Genomic DNA, 17,841 nt, shown 5'->3' on the forward strand with positions numbered 1-17,841 from the left:
TTTAGTCATTTAGCCATTTAGGATTGGGGATTTGGGGATTTTGTATTTAGGATTGGGGGTTTGGGGGTTTGGGGGATTTGGGATTGGGGATTGGGGATTTGAGGATTGAGGATTGAGTCGTGTATGCAAATGAGGAGGCGTGACCCAAATGCTGCAGGGAGGGTTTGGAACAGCAGAGGCGCAGAGGCACTTTATGGACTGCAGGGGGAGCTCTGACTGCCATGAAAGCTAGCAGAGGAAGTGAGCAGGGCTGGAGGGAGGACTATCATTTATAATACCATAACTAAAAGTGTACAGCATTTCTGTCCATGTGGCCTCACACACAAAGTCAACAGTGAAAGGAATGCTATCCATCTGATGAGAAAGCAGCGGACAGTACAGCAGGTAAGATATGATAACATTAACAAGTTAGCTATAGTAGGCTAACTGTTGCTGACATGCATGAGTTACGTTACTGTCGGTACATGCAGGTTTTAAATGTGGCTATTAACCCCGCTGTGTTCTGTGTGTATAAACTGTAAGGATAAGGTGTAGAAGCTGTGTTTCTGGGTAATAGCACCATGCTGGGCAGGTGACAGGTGTGTGTTTACAGTGTTTGTGTGCTTTGAAAAACATAACAGCGCAGCTATAAAGTCTCAGCCGGCAGACCTAGTATGGTATCATTACTACACACATATGGATGTAACGTTGAGGCCTGATAGACATCCGCTAATCAGAAACAGAGGACACTACCTGCATCACTGCCGATGTCATTTGACCAGGGAGTGAATGGTGATTAATGCGATTGTCATCAGTGTTTTCCTAGTGTTAGTTTTTGCCCCATGCACAGCTACATCTACACACCTGCACTGGGTTGCACTAGCAATGACTGTACATGCAGCTGTAATAAACTCATATACTAATCTGTATAATGTAGGAGTTGTGCCAAATGTTTTCCTTTATTGGTATACTGTTAGTGAGTTATGTGAGAAGCCTCAACATGGCAGTGCATTTCTGTAACTTAACGTGAGTCTGAACTGACCATGCTGATAACAATGTTTTGATTATAGATCCCACAGAAATACAAGCCTTCAATGAAGAGTAAATTATTTCTTAAGTGAGAGAAAAAGTCCTGAGTGGATCCAGAGGTTACTGAATCAGCTGTAGCTGTAATTTCCAACTTGTGGTGTGACCCAGTGGACTGGGACTCAGTTCAAGTTCAAGTTCATTTTATTTATATAACACGTTTTATAGCAGCCACTGACTGACCAAAGTGCTTTACAGAACTACAGAATTAAAAGACAAAAATACCATGCATAACAGCACAGCATAGAAAAGTACAGCAAAGTTAAGAACAGCTTTAAACAGGAGTAGCCAAAGCAGTATTAGACTCATCAACAATAAAAATAAAAAAACAGAAATGCCAGTATCAGACTTAGATAGAAAAAACAGCATCATAAAAATTTAAATTAAAAAAAAAAAAAAATATATATATATATATATATATATATATATATATATATATAAACATCCTTATTTATAGGCCAAGGAAAACAAGTGCGTTTTTAAAAGTGACTTAAAAGAGGTCACAGAAGGGGCTATCCTAACTTCTGTGGGCAAATTGTTCCACAGGCGAGGCCTGTTGGTCCAGCCAAAATTTTACTTCATCTAGACAACCTAATAATGATGAAAGGGCAGAGGGATCATTTCTCTTGAGTGGAACGTACATTTGAGTGTCGTCTGCATAACAGTGAAAAGATACCCCATGTCTTCTTAGAATGGTGCCCAGTGGTAACATGTATAGGGAGAAAAGAGAAGGCGCTAACATAGATCCTTGAGGAAGGCCACAGGTTTGATGCGCAACAGAAGAGGAGCAATTTCCTAACTTTACTCTGAAAGTACGACTGGAACCACTGGAGGACGATACCTTTTAGCCCCACATCATACTCTAATCTGGATATCAGGATAGAGTGGTCAATCGTATCAAAAGCTGCTGATAGATCCAGAAGAACAAGAGCCACAGAGTCACCAGTGTCCGTGGAACAATAGATGTCATTTAAAACTCTCAACAGCGCAGATTCAGTACTGTGAGCAGACTTAAAACCAGATTGAAATTTTTCAGAAATATCATTGCATTTTAGAAAGAGCTGGAGTTGGTCAAAAACAACTTTTTCTAACACCTTCGAAACAAAAGGCAATACAGAGATAGGACGGAAGTTATTTAACACGGCAGGATCCAGTGAAAGCTTCTTGAGTAGCGGAGTGACAGTGGCCTCCTTAAGGGCAGCAGGGATGGAGCCGGTAAGGAGGCACTTATTAACAAAGGACACCAATCCTGGCCCTACTGAATCAACAATTAATTTAAGAAACTTAGGAGAGATGATGTCAAGAGAGCAGTACGAAGGTTTCATCTTGGCGATAATTTCTTTGAGTATGGTCAGGGTGATTGGCTCAAAAGCATCCCAGGTAACAGAATTCATCAACTGACTAGAGTGTTCCGTGTGGGAGCGGCTGGCATTGCATCTCAAGTTAGATATTTTGTCAATAAAAAATCTCAAGAAACTGAATCACATCGGGGAAAACTCCGGCTTTCTTCAAAGAACGTAGATTTCCAGGATTCACGTCGTTTTGCCGATGACATAGGCCAACCCGAGGTAAGCCAACCAAATGGACAGGAGAGGATCGCAGGGGAATGATAGATTGAAGCCACCGATGAGCCAGCGCTCGCGGTCGCCAGGCAACATATCCGCCATAACACGACATATGATTCGGATTTAGATCGATCCTGAGTCTTTCAATAGCTTTCAATCTGATGATGCGTCCACCCCGACTCCCGCGTTTCCTTCTGCGTTTTCTCCGTGAAGTGACAAGAGGCCACTGGCGAATACATTCCAATGTATGCGTAGTGGTGCTTCTGTGTGTTTGATTAAAAACGTGCGCTACATCCTGCTTGTAAAAGTCCATAAAAGAGGTGCGAATGTTCAGGAGTGACGGTTGGTCATAGACCAGACGTGTGCAACAATTAGAAGCCCAGATAGACATCCATAAATATATCCATAAAAATAAATACGAGAGAGACCGACGGCCAGCCGAACACACAGGTGCCATCTTTCTTTCACTCTCGACTGGGACTCTGCTACAGATGGCTGATCCAAAGCTGTGATACCAAGTTGTCCTTCATGTCCAGGTGATACATCTTTGTCTGCAGGGGGGGAGGACAAGTCAGTGGGGAAAAACTGGAGCTTGCGTAAACCTCAAACACCTCTAGTGTAGACTTTAGACCTAATAGGCAGCTGAGTGGGAGCCAGGAGACTGAGCATGGGGCAATAACAAACACAGGGACAGACGGGAACACTGGAAACACAGTGAAGTGAAAGAACAAAAGGAGACACTATAGGAAAACACTGACAATCGCATTAATCACCATTCACTCCCTGGTCAAATGACATCGGCAGTGATGCAGGTAGTGTCCTCTGTTTCTGATTAGCGGATGTCTATCAGGCCTCAATGTTACATCCATATGTGTGTAGTAATGATACCATACTAGGTCTGCTGGCTGAGACTTTATAGCTGCGCTGTTATGTTTTTCAAAGCACACAAACACTGTAAACACACACCTGTCACCTGCCCAGCATGGTGCTATTACCCAGAAACACAGCTTCTACACCTTATCCTTGCAGTTTATACACACAGAACACAGCGGGGTTAATAGCCACATTTAAAACCTGCATGTACCGACAGCATGCATGTCAGCAACAGTTAGCCTACTATAGCTAACTTGCTAATGTTATCATATCTTAGCTGCTGTACTGTCCGCTGTTTTCTCGTCAGATGGATAGCATTCCTTTCACTGTTGACTTTGTGTGTGAGGCCACATGGACAGAAATGCTGTACACTTTTAGTTATGGTATTATAAATGATAGTCCTCCCTCCAGCCCTGCTCACTTCCTCTGCTCACTTCCTCTGCTAGCTTTCATGGCAGTCAGAGCTCCCCCTGCAGTCCATAAAGTGCCTCTGCGCCTCTGCTGTTCCAAACCCTCCCTGCAGCATTTGGGTTACGCCTCCTCATTTGCATACACAACTCAATTCTCAATCCCCAAATCCCCAATCCCCAATCCTAAATGGCTAAATGACTAAATGCCCAATCCTAAATACCAAATGCCCAATCCTAAATACCAAATACCCAATCCTAAATACCAAATGCCCAATCCTAAATACAAAATGCCCTATCCTAAATACAAAATGCCCAATCCTAAATACAAAATGCCCAATCATAAATACAAAATGCCCTATCCTAAATACCAAATACCCAATCTTAAATGGTTAAATGCCCAATCCTAAATACCAAATACCCAATCTTAAATGGTTAAATGCCCAATCCTAAATACCAAATTCATTTTCGACTTACTTTAGTTTTAGTTCTGACCAAATAATCCCTCCATAGGCTGCAGGCAAATGACTATAAATGGAAATCCAGCTCTGTATGACATCATACAGAGTTGTGAGTAGAACAAACTGTTTGTGAAGCGAAGTGTTCACAACAGGGGAAAATCTGATGTTTTGGCTCAGAGGGATTTTTTAAAAATATGTTTGCCTCATTATTTTAAACTTTTGACATGTTTAACATAAACATCTGACATTGTAACACTATAGATAAGAAAATACTAAAAAGTTTACTAGTTCCCCTTTAACTCTCTTTTTTGTATGACCTTCTTCAGTTTAAATAAATCCAACTGAACAGAAGCTTAGCTTTAAGTAGTTTTTAGATATTGGTAAAGGAAAAGCCAAACAGTCTCATATTGCACACAATACTTGTACATAGTGTGGCTAATAATTCACTGAAGGGCCAGAAAAATAGTTTGTAGAAAAAACATGATATTTGGCCAAATGAAGAAGCTAAAGAGAGGAGGAATGGAAAATTAAAGTGGTTTGTGGGGTGTAAAAAGTAATCAAACACAAATAATCTTCCGAAGAAATGCTTCCGAGCAGCCCAGTTAGAGGAAAAACTCCTAAAATGAGCTGAATACCGCTGTAGCTCATGTTTTAGCATAGTTTGATGCACACAGACAAAAGGCGTATATTGGCTAACATAAGGGGAATATGTTAATATGCTGTGCACTCCCACACATTTAACCGAGAGCCAACAGACTGGTTTCACAGTCCCCTCACATAGCCACCACTATCTATTATGCTCACTGCAGATTCAGCGAAGTATGTATTTCTCAATTGCTGCTCATAGATAACTTCTCTTATTATTGGGTTCAAACATCAAAAAGGAAATATATCATCTAGAACAGAAGCACTGCTTTAATCCACATTCTCTCTCACACACACACACAGGGAGAGAGAGAGAGTTTAGTCCCTGCTAGCTTTTACCTCACCATGAGAATAAGATTAAAATGTTATTGGTTGTACCACCTACACAGTGCTGCTCCGACTCTAACTACAGATACAACACATCAAGCTTAATCCTGAACATGAGAAATGCAAAGCACACACATGCACAAACACACAGGCTTGGGCACACAGATCAACTATAATGAACTATGAATTGTTACTCTAATGGAATGATTTTCTTTCAGAGTACTCATGTATTGCATTAATACATTAGCAGCCAGACAAGATAACTAATATCATTTGAAAATCTCTGCTGTGGTCCGATATTTGCACAAAGTTAGGGTAAAGGCTGACATCAAGTGGTCAATCAAGATACTACTGTAATGCTGTAAAACTTGACTGAGATATTTTTGGAGAAGCTTTTTTATTTTGGTGACATAGCTGAATTTAATCTACGGTTATTTTTATCAGCATGGATCCAGTCATCACTCATGATCATCTAAGTGCTGTCAGTTCTCAAAAGGTGCAGTCTTCAGGACTTTAGTACAGCAAACTTGAAAGAGATCATACTCACGTAAACAAAAACACACAGATCTTCAATTGGAGGAAAAACATTTTTTAAGTCCTTGATGTTATGTGTAAGACACATTTATCAAGTTACTCCTACTTACAGTTAAGTGTAAGAGTAATATGTTAACATTAATCACACGTATGCTCAGAGCAGGAGTAGCCAATCATTTCCAATCATGTTTGCTTTTGTTTTAGTCATGTGATTTGCTATAAAGTAAAATGCATTTCTTTTACACTGTAAAATCAATCAGTATGCATCCTCAAAAAACAGCCAACCAATGACCAGCAGTCAACCGAGATCTGCCCTATTGTTGATCCCTTTTAAAGAAAGTGTACAATTTAAACGTATTAAAATAGCTCATTTGACTTTTTTCATCCTCAATATCTCCAGAAGCAATTAACATGTGAAATATGGAACAGTTTCAATGTTTCAATTAAATGCAAATAAGCTAAAATTACACTGTTCTGAAGTGTAGCGCCTAACTCCCGACCAATGATGAACATGTTTCTGTACTGCAGCCATCTAGGATCTAATCTTAACCAATTTAGAGACCTCTGGAGCTCTCCATCATAAATCATTTGGCAACAGATTTAAATTTGAGTAAAAGTTTTTACTTTTCCAAAATGTCCCTTTCAGCAGGTTGGTAAATACAGACGCTGATCCATGGTCAAATATACAGTAAGTGCTTTTGTGCTCACAGGCATGGTGCAATATAATGGAAGAATTTGAGCAGTCACAGAATAAATAATTATTTATTGACAAAAAGTGACAATTGACCTATCTCTGTGGATTATACACTTCACAACACAGTGCTTTTCGTCCTTTAATAACACTACAACACCTTTGTAAGTTACTAGATGAACTTTTCTGGAATGCGCAGAAGAACTTGGGACAATGACTTCATGAGACTAGTACAAAAGAATACAATGCACCACTGCAACTGTATTACACTGCAAAGCAAACACACCAAATGTCTTTTTCTCACTGGCTGTCAATCATCATACATCCAGATGGATCCTCTGGTGGCGTTTCAGGTTACATTTTTGGGTGAAGCGTTTGCCACAAGCCAAGCAGCAGTACGGCCTTTCCCCGGTGTGGACCCGTCGGTGGGCCTTGAGGTTGCTCAGCTTGGTGAAGCTGCGACCACAGAGGGAGCAGCAGAAAGGCCGCTCACCTGTGTGCGTCTGCAAGTGGGCCTTCAGGTTACTGGGGTGGGGAAAGCACTTCCCACACTGGCCACAGCGCAGGAGGTGCCTGGGGCCAGCGTGAGGGTGAGAGTCAGGATGAGGTAAGGGGTTGGTGTTGTGAGAGTCTGTAGACAGATGTTGGGTTTTGATGCTGACCCAAGGTGCGCCCGTTCGGTTGTGTGCCGCCGCTTGTTTGTCACCCAGGTGAGCTCGCTGGACTGAGAGCGGAGGAGGAGGAGCGGCTTTAGATGTGGAGGGAACCCTGTTGAGGGGATTTAAGCTGACAACCTGAGAGTGAGCTATAGACAGTGCTGCTGTGGTGCTGTTCGAGAGCGTGTGAGGGGGCTTTTTCATCGGTCGGTGGAGGTGCTGTATAGCAGCTTGCAGTCTGAGCCCTGCACCCACTTTGGAATGCAGCTTCATGACCTCCTGCACAGTGGCTTTATGGGAAATGTGGTTTTGCTTGAGTACGTCTGAACTCAGCCTGTGCTGTTTTCCTGAACCTGAGTAAGATGCCAGCCCAGACTTTGTCATTTTCTTCTCTTTATGCTTGCTTTCCACACACCCACCAGAACCCGTAACCTCGTGCTTGACTGTCACACCCAACGTCTCACTGTTTTGGAGTCTTGCATCAAGGGATGAGGAGGGTGAAATCAGATCTCCACCTGGGATGACCAGAAGATTAACATCTTCTGTGCAAGAGTTGCTCAGCTGATGTTCTGTTTGCGTTAAAGAACCTCTAGCTTTGGCTGGATCACAGTCCTTTTCTGTTGCATGTTTGTGAGTCTGCAGTACTGCAGCTGTTGTGACAGTCAGGCCAGCCCAAACACTGTCCACTTCTAAAGACGGATCTGTGGCCATGTGCGTTTCCTCCTGCTCTTCGGTAAAGACATATGCAGAAGAGATCTGTGGGTCTTGTTTGATGACACTTCTCAATAATTCCTCACTGTTCTCTTGAGTTTGTTTCGGTTGTTCCTCAGCCATCTCCGTAGCCCTGTGGGATTCAGGTCCTGCTTCACCTGATAAATGAATAGAAACAGAGGTTGTATTTTTGCTTCAACTGCCTTTTTCAAGTAGATGGATACCAAAAATCAACTTGGTTATTACCACAGCTTACATGTGTCAGCTCAGTATTTTGGTCTAGAACCTGAAAACATAATATTCCAACCACTGAAATCATTTTATAACTTAGAAATAGTCTGCCTATGTAAGAGGATTTGTAAACACATTCTATTTATTACAGAAGACATGGCATAGATTTACAAAAAAAAGCAGTGTTTCCCACATATAGACTTTACTTGTGAGGGCCACCCAGGTATACAGTGGGTACGGAAAGTATTCAGACCCCTTTAAATTTTTCACTCTTTGTTTCATTGCAGCCATTTTCCAAAAATCAAAAAAGTTCATTTATTTCTCAGTAATGTACACTCAGCACCCCATCTTGACAGAAAAAAACAGAAATGTAGAAATTTTTGCAAATTTATTAAAAAAGAAAAACTGAAATATCACATGGTCATAAGTATTCAGACCCTTTGCTGTGACACTCATATTTAACTCAGGTGCTGTCTATTTCTTCTGATCATCCTTGAGATGGTTCTACACCTTCATTTGAGTCCAGCTGTGTTTGATTATACTGATTGGACTTGATTAGGAAAGCCACACACCTGTCTATATAAGACCTTACAGCTCACAGTGCATGTCAGAGCAAATGAGAATCATGAGGTCAAAGGAACTGCCTGAAGAGCTCAGAGACAGAATTGTGGCAAGGCACAGATCTGGCCAAGGTTACAAAAAATTTTCTGCTGCACTTAAGGTTCCTAAGAGCACAGTGGCCTCCATAATCCTCAAATGGAAGACGTTTGGGACGACCAGAACCCTTCCTAGAGCTGGCCGTCCGGCCAAACTGAGCTATCGGGGGAGAAGAGCCTTGGTGGGAGAGGTAAAGAAGAACCCAAAGGTCACTGTGGCTGAGCTCCAGAGATGCAGTCGGGAGATGGGAGAAAGTTGTAGTAAGTCAACCATCACTGCAGCAATCCACCAGTCGGGGCTTTATGGCAGAGTGGCCCGACGGAAGCCTCTCCTCAGTGCAAGACACATGAAAGCCCGCATGGAGTTTCTAAAAAACACCTGAAGGACTCCAAGATGGTGATAAATAAGATCCTCTGGTCTGATGAGACCAAGATAGAACTTTATGGCCTTAATTCTAAGCGGTATGTGTGGAGAAAACCAGGCACTGCTCATCACCTGTCCAATACAGTCTCAACAGTGAAGCATGGTGGTGGCAGCATCATGCTGTGGGGGTGTTTTTCAGCTGCAGGGACAGGACGACTGGTTGCAATCGAGGGAAAGATGAATGCGGCCAAGTACAGGGATATCCTGGACGAAAACCTTTTCCAGAGTGCTCTGGACCTCAGACTGGGCCGAAGGTTTACCTTCCAACAAGACAATGACCCTAAGCACACCGCTAAAATAACGAAGGAGTGGCTTCACAACAACTCCGTGGCTGTTCTTGAATGGCCCAGCCAGAGCCCTGACTTAAACCCAATTGAGCATCTCTGGAGAGACCTGAAAATGGCTGTCCACCAACGTTTACCATCCAACCTGACAGAACTGGAGAGGATCTGCAAGGAGGAATGGCAGAGGATACCCAAATCCAGATGTGAAAAACTTGTTGCATCTTTCCCAAAACGACTCATGGCTGTATTAGATCAAAAGGGTGCTTCTACTAAATACTGAGCAAAGGGTCTGAATACTTATGACCATGTGATATTTCAGTTTTTCTTTTTTAATAAATTTGCAAAAATTTCTACATTTCTGTTTTTTTCTGTCAAGATGGGTGCTGAGTGTACATTACTGAAAAATAAAAAACTTTGAAAAACTTGATTTTTGGAAAATGGCTGCAATGAAACAAAGTGAAAAATTTAAAGGGGTCTGAATACTTTCCGTACCCACTGTATTTCGCGACATTGTCGTATTGTAGCATTTTGCAGAGAAACAAAGACAGATGTTATCTGGTATTACATTACATGACACGGACACTTTACTTCAGATATTTTATGAGCACAGACCAGGTAAAGCAGCAGTGAACACACCAGCGCAGATGTCATTTAGTACCACGTTGGTTTTGATCATTTTAATATTCATAGGCTAGTTCATGAACAACAAGCCTCCTCCACATGCGGTGCACCTGCTGCTGTGAAAATAGACTCGCCGGTGGAAAAATCCAAAAGACAGGGTTTGTGTCTTCTCTGCAACTTTATAAAACATACTGCTGACAGAGAAAGTCAGCAGAGCAGAACCATACAGGGAGAGACAGAGGTGGGGCAAGCCTGTGTGTTTGCAGTAACAGACCAGAGGTGTAGGGGTGTGTGTGTGGAATAGAAAATGAAGTAGAATTAAAATGGTGAAATAAGAAATACTAAAAATAGAAATATAACCCACTGCCACAGTCATTCTGTGGGAAATACTGAAAAGTACTCTTTATTAAGACAAAATTTTACATAAACAACACAAATTTGAGAAGCTGCCAGCGGGAGAGGATATTAACCTTTCTATCTATACAAGCGCAGTGGCAAATTAATTCCTGTCAAATGTGGCTCAGTCAGCTCTTTTTAAACAGCAAAAATGTTACGGTAAGTGTGTGGGACAGTGGTGCGTCACTGTATTAAGAAAATACTAAGTGAAGGAAATCATATCTTTTGAATTCACGTTTCATATTTCTTCACAATACACAGATAAATGTCCATACTTCATATGCCAAGAAAACAATGGACCTGGGCGACACAATACTCACCATCAAGGGTTCCACTCCACCCTCCCAAATGCACAGAAGAACAAGATGGGTTATTCATTTCTTCTTCCTTCACATCCACTGCTGGCAACACATCTTCTTCTTCTTCCATTGTCTGAACAGCACAGTAAATACATCAGATAATTCTGACTATGGTTTCATTTTGATTTGTTGGTTGGATGCTCTGAAGAATGTTCCCGTCAGAGCAGATATGCATAACACCTGATGTACAACAACGTTGATGTAGCATTGTTGACAGCAATTCTGCTCTAGTCTTGTGACCCACCTGTGTTTTCCTCTCAGGGCTGTGAGTGGCTCTAGGACTGTCTGTTGCCTGTGGTAACTCTGGTAGGACTTCCTGTCTTAGGCTTCTTGTCCACCTTTCCACAGAGGCATCCTCTTTCTTCACACCACAGCCTCTTAAAATGACTGAAAAAAAAGAAGTACTGAAGTACATATAATCATCAAACAGTGCGTTTATACCCAAATAATAATAAGTTTGTCCTTACCATCCTGCTGTTCTTTGGGCCTTTCTTCTGCAGCGTCACTGGACAGTTCCACATCATCCTTTGCACAGTCAACACACTTGCCAGTTTTCCCTCTTTCTTTCTCCGCTTGGTCACATAACTTTCTCTCAGCCCACTGCAGCTGCATCCTCAGGGACTCCACCTCCTGGCTCCTGCGCTTCTCCTCCAGTAAGCCGTCCTCCACCAACCTGGTGACCTCATACATGGCCGTCTTTACCACAGTCTCCATCACATCGAGAGCTGGGTCTGGAAAGTCACAACGAGGGTGTCCAGGTCCGACATGATACACTGCCAGGGTCTCGTGTCTGACAACGGAATTCCGTGTGTTTGATGACTAATTAAAGAAAAGTGAAGGATAAGAACTCCACATAAGTATTTCTTGGTAAATGCTACCACAGGTTGTTTGGGTTGAGCACCATTATCGCAGAGCAGTCCCTTTTCAACTATGCGTCCACTTGTTGTTGTAGGTGCTCCAGCTGATGGACAATACACAGATATTCCTTCAATAATACACGTTAAAAGGTTGGACTGGTGATGCCCAACGAGCTATTTACTGACACGACTGTCAGCTAGCCAGCTAATGTGACTCTTTAGCTTGACGGTAGCATTCGCATGCTAACTAACGTTGACGGCGTCAAACTGTCAACAAATCGTACACGACTAACTTACACTTCATATAAACCATAGTCGAGCCAAGCGCGTTGATCTGTTTACACCTGGGTTTATGTAGTCCACGAGAAACAACTGTTCGGCAGAGCAAATTCACGTGAACTCACCATTTCACCGAGCTAGCTTTGTAACAATCGCTGGTGGTGGTTGTTTTTGCTCGTGACATCATTCGCAGCGCAGTACGGTGGCCTTACCTGTGAGTGTGTGTGAATAACAAAACGCGTTTTAATAAAGGGAAACCCATAGGCTGCGCCAAGCAGTAAGTGCTGTTGTTTACACCAGGGATGAATCGACACGATCTCTCTCTCCTTCACTGCTTCATTGAAAGACGGCAAACAGTGAGATTATACCCATTTTAAAATAGATCATGCCTATGATTGAGTTCCAGTTTTTGATACTAGCCTACTGATATTATGTTACCACATATTCTTAGATATGTTAACTTTGTATCCCCTTGATGAAAATTATCATGTGCATTCAACTCTCCAATTATTACATTTAGTAGTTTGTAAGAGACAATGGCCACTGGTCGACAGAAACATTTTCATCAGAAATCTGGAACACCCAGACAAACCTTGTACAACCGTGGGAAGAACATGCAGACACCACAGAGACTCTAGCTGGTCCTATGGAGGTCCAAAAAGCCCTTTCCTGTTAGGCAACATACATAAGTTGCTTTGATGGATGTTCTTAAACATCTTTGACTACTTTATTAATTAATCAGTATTTTACCTCTCTAAATTCCAAAATGTTTCCAACCACAGATATTTCCCTTTTATTCTCTTGACCTGCCTCTCTTCCTCTCTAGCAACAAGAAGGTGACTTCTGATCAGTCCTTTTTCTGAGATGAGGCCTGATAAGATATGAAGATGCCTCTGTGACACCTCTGACTTCTATCCAAACTGCATCATGTCCTCTAAACCACCTGCTAGTAGGTTTCTGATCAGCTCTAATGAACACGAGAAACCACTGGAATGTCAACTAGAGTAATCATTTTTTTCAGAGCCCTACAAATATTTCCCTTGTTATTTTCCAAACTCTTGATCATGCTACCCGGATGTGTCTTTACTGTCGCACTCATATGTAACAACAGGGCTCAGCACTGGGTTGGCCTCTAATTTTAAGCTCATGCTCCACTTTGATTTTCCCTACTTCCTCTTTGGCAAACAAATGAAAATGCCTGATTGACTTATATACATTTGAGATTAATGCATTATAATACATCGGGGCAATGGTTGATGTACTTGTATGACTTATTTAGGGGTGTTCTGTAGTAAAGGAATTTTACCCGTTTTTCCTTTTGCCACATGGGATTCACTTTATAGTCAATTGTAGACTGTAATTAGAAAAGAATTGGACAAATGAAAGTAATCCTTTAAAAATGCAAATGCCTCAATTATTTCATTTATAGAAAACATCTACAGACATCATTTGTAGTTTTATTTTGAATCGGTAATGTAAGTACAAGGATAATGTCACTCAGCCTCTTTTATAAGTCAATTTTTCAGTAATAAAATATGCAGCAACAAATGGGCAACAAACAAGATGTATTTTATCAAACACAAAAATGGGTATGTTTCTTTTTCATACCAACAAAAACATTTAATTAAAACCCAAGGACTTGGAATTGAAAAGAAGAAATAAAAACAGGGCTTTGTGTTTTTTTTAAAAAAAAAACAGCCATGGTTCTTATATAAAAGCATTCATTTTTAAATCTCTTAGTACATCAAACAAGCTTAAATTCTCTTATTCGCTCTCCCAAAATGTCCCTAGTTTTATAGATCTGTCATGTGTTTGCGTTGATGCGATTTCAGATGATCCAGGCGTTTGAAGCTGAGGCCACAGACAGCGCAGCAGTATGGGCGTTCCCCTGTGTGGGTCCGCTGGTGAACCTTCAGTATGTCTGCCCGTGTGAAGCTCTTATCACACATTGTGCACTGGTGAGGTTTTTCCTGTGTGTGAATTCTCCGGTGCAACTTCAGATTCCAGAGACGGCTGAACTTGTTCCCGCATACAGTGCAGCAGTAAGGTTTGTCACCTGTTTGTCCACACTTGTGGGACTTCAGGTCAGAGAACGACGGGAAACTTTTACCACAGTGGCTGCAGAGGTGAAGCCCTTGCCCAGAGTGAATCCTCTGGTGGACTTTGAGGTTACAGGCTTGAGTGAAAGTCTTTCCGCACTGGTTGCAGGAGTATTGTGGCACTTGACCCGTGCCTTTGTGTGTCTGCTTGTGGACCTTTAGTGAGGCGGAATCAGGGAAGGATATGGAGCACTGGTTACAGGTGTGTCTCCTCCCTCCTCCCCTCCTGCCGGATGCTGCAACCGCTCTCCCAGGTTTAAGGTATCACTGTATGCATGTGAGGGTCCATACATATCGCCTGTGCTGTCTAAAGATGGGTCAGTGCGAATGCCCTGGGTCCGGAGGCTCAACCTGCCGCTTAATTCACCAGACATTTGTTCGGGGTACAAGACACTCTGGTCCTGTAGATACCCTTCTTCATTGATCAATAAACAGCTGAACTCACCACTTACGTCGATGTTAGTCCTTGAGGGAGAGCCTTCAGGTGAACCAAGTGCACCGCTTCTATTCCGTGCGACGCCTGCTTGGTAAGTTTGATGCTCGGTTTCTTCCGGTGCTTCCACGTCCCCCTCATAGTGTCCCATGTAACTCAGATCCTCACCCAGGTGGGATGGTGATCCTTGTAAACCATCCAAGTTACCCATGTCTATCATACTGCCGTCTCCATAGCCAGTCTTGTCAAAGCCACCCAAGTCTTCCATACCATACCTGCTCTGGAAAGGGGGTTCAGATGGGTCACCTGAGTGACCACCATGGCCTGATTGTGGCCTCTGGTCAAAGCCAGCTTCCCAGTTCACGTGACACTTTGGGATCTTCTGGTCACCGTAACGTTTACTGGGCCCCGGCACCTGATGCCTCCGTTTCTGACCAATGAGAGGAGAAATATGGTTACAGGAACTACAATGACACGTTTAGCAAATGGACCGTGAGAACAATTACTTTGAAGCCACTGTTGAGAATGTGAATCATCTGGTTTATCATTTTTGAAAACGTAGAAATGATGTATACTGTATATGTAACTGACATTATTATATGCTTAAAACCCCCTTTAAAAATTTGTCTGAATCTGCATATATGAAGACACTGACCCTCACATTGACTCCCCATCTCTCTTGGGACTCATTAGTTTCCGTGATCCGAAAAGCTTCCTCCTTGAGCAGTCTATCCAGCTTTTCACCCTGAACACCTGGAGACTGGCAGACATGTAGAAAGACACCATTGATACTGGAAGTTTAGCTCTACTCACCTCAAGAGAAACAATAAGATTAGCATTAGTTCAACAGGCAGGTCTCCTTTAATGCAAAAGCACTGAGAATTTACACAAAATAGAGACTACTGAAAAAATATTACTAAGTTTACTCGACACTCTACTTACAAGTCCAATGAAATTGCCATTGACTGTACTCACGTTTTAAACATTTAAACGTAATATATTGAAGCTCAAATAGTGTAATCAACTGTCATCTACCTGTGGTGCCTTCATGGCACTGTGGGTCTCCTCTGCTTCATGCCTAGGTGTCTCTCCATCAGTGCACAGGGAGCTATCTCTTCTTGTAGCACACACTCTTGTTTAAGACTTTCTCTGTACAGAAGATAGGGAAAAACTGGAGCATGTGCTAGTATTTCCATTTGCATTTGAAAGATTTAGAAAGGCTGAGGTGGGTCATACTCCATCTAAGTAATCAATATTTTAATAATAACAACAGACATGACTATGGGTTATGTGAAAGGGCCGCGTGTAGTGGTGAACCCACACAGAATTATCTGCAGCTCCCCTCAGCTCTACAAAGGTTCACAGATCATTTTCAGCCACAACAGGCAGCTGAAGTCAACGAAAAGCTAAAAAAAACCCACTGTACACTACCTGCCCAGCACCAAACAGCGGTGACTAACTGGTGCACTTAGGGGAGCATTTAGCAGCTCAAGAGACAGACGTTTCCTCAGGAGTCCCAAGAAGGTTAAAGTCAAGGGCCACTGGACTTGGTTGAAGATACCAGAAGACGTTTCGTCCCTCATCCAAAGGACTTCTTCAGTTCTGACAGACTGGTAGGGAAACTAAGCTATTTAACCTCTGTGGGATCGTTTGCCAGGATCGTCGATATCGCTGGTCGTTAGTGTTCCTGGCTGTTTTGGTCATTAGGACTACCCAAGGCCAAGACTGAACGACCACCATTGGCATCCTCACCTGAGGCCAATTTGTTGAGTTTCCTGGGAAGTGATGAAGTTTCCCTACCAGTCAGTCAGAACTGAAGAAGTCTTTTGGATGAGGAACGAAACGTGTTCTAGTATCTTCAACCAAGTCCAGTGCCATGACTTTAACCTTCTTTGGATAACTATGACCTGAATGACTGAGAATCTTCACAGACTTCCCTTAGGAGTTACTACAGACCAACACAGAGCTAAAAGAGAGAAACATTGAACTACTCACCAGGTGGACAGACACAAGTCCAAATCACTTTTGAAGATGATAATATGTCAGTGTTTGTGTGCCAGCCTTTTAGTGCTGGGCAGGTAATGTACAGTTGCTGCTGCTGAAAGTTAATGAGAGCGGATAGAGTGAACAAAACAGTGACACTGAACGAGTAAAATGCTCTGTAGAGCTAAGGAGACCTGAAGAGTTGGGTGGTAAATATCTGAGAGTTTGTCAGTACAAGCAACACCTTCACATTACATGTACTAATTTGATTCATTGTTAAATTTATAAATATTGACTGCTTTAAAGCTTTTGCAGAGGACCACTGTTGACTTCATCTAATGTGAATTAATTTCCTACAATGGTTTTCCCCCAAGTTAGGTAATCAATTAAATTTGGTTGTATAATTCATAAAAAAAAGCAAGTGTACATATATTCACCTATATAACGCTATTGATACAACATTAGACAGCAGGCAGACTCACCTGTCACTCTGGGTCCTTCCTCACCGGACCCAACGACTCTTCCGCAGTCAATACATCTCCCCCTCCTGTCACCGTCTTTTTCTTTACGTCGACTCTCCGACCACTTCAGTCGCCTCTTCAGCGACTCGACCTGGTCCCTGCACCGTGTCACCTCTTCCAAAAAGCTGTCCTCCACCAGCCGGGTGATCTCGTACATTGCAGCTTTGAAGACCGTTTCCATTACACCAGAGTTGGGACTGAAACGTTACTATGGTCTCGGCCATTATACCAACAGTGTGTGCTAACTAAGGGCAGTATTTTATTTTCAGCAAACTGAAGAGAAGGCAACTTGCGGCTGGCACTTCAAAGACTGTAGCGGAGAGGCATTTGTCGGGCAAAGCTAACGTCGGTTTCTTTAAACTGGACGTGCCAGTTTCTAAACTCGGTTTAACTCAGTGGAGGTAAACTTAAACATGTTGTAGATATGTATTTGTTGGTCCATATTTACCGTTTGGTTACTTCCATCACACCAAACCTAGTGTTTAACAAACTGAAGAGTCGCTTGTAATGTCAACATTAGCTAGCTATTTTGCTGCGCTAGTTTTTTTCAGGGTTAACGTGACAGATTCCCACCACTATGAGATAAGTAATTGTCGGAAACAAGCAATTACCATATGTAATCTGGTTATAATTTAGCTTTACTGCAAGGTGGATTTGGTAGTAAAATGAATTCAATTGCTTTGCTGTAACCTAACGTTACTTGTTTCCAGTTGAGCTATTGCATTCCTCCTGATTCCGTAAACAACCGCACTTCCGAGTGATT

The 17,841-nt window shown here is 42.3% G+C and overlaps 2 pseudogenes; both read right to left on the reverse strand.

Annotated features, from left to right (window-relative positions):
- Positions 1-6,620: 6,620 nt before the first annotated feature.
- LOC119899684 lies at positions 6,621-12,234 on the reverse strand (annotated as a pseudogene).
- Positions 12,235-13,731: 1,497 nt separating this feature from the next.
- On the reverse strand, positions 13,732-15,122 carry LOC119899925 (annotated as a pseudogene).
- Positions 15,123-17,841: the final 2,719 nt, after the last annotated feature.

This window comes from Micropterus salmoides, unplaced genomic scaffold (genome assembly GCF_014851395.1).
Source record: "Micropterus salmoides isolate LMB-PRFRI ecotype aquatic unplaced genomic scaffold, ASM1485139v1 Ms_hic_scaffold_12, whole genome shotgun sequence".
Taxonomy (NCBI): Eukaryota; Metazoa; Chordata; class Actinopteri; order Centrarchiformes; family Centrarchidae; genus Micropterus; species Micropterus salmoides.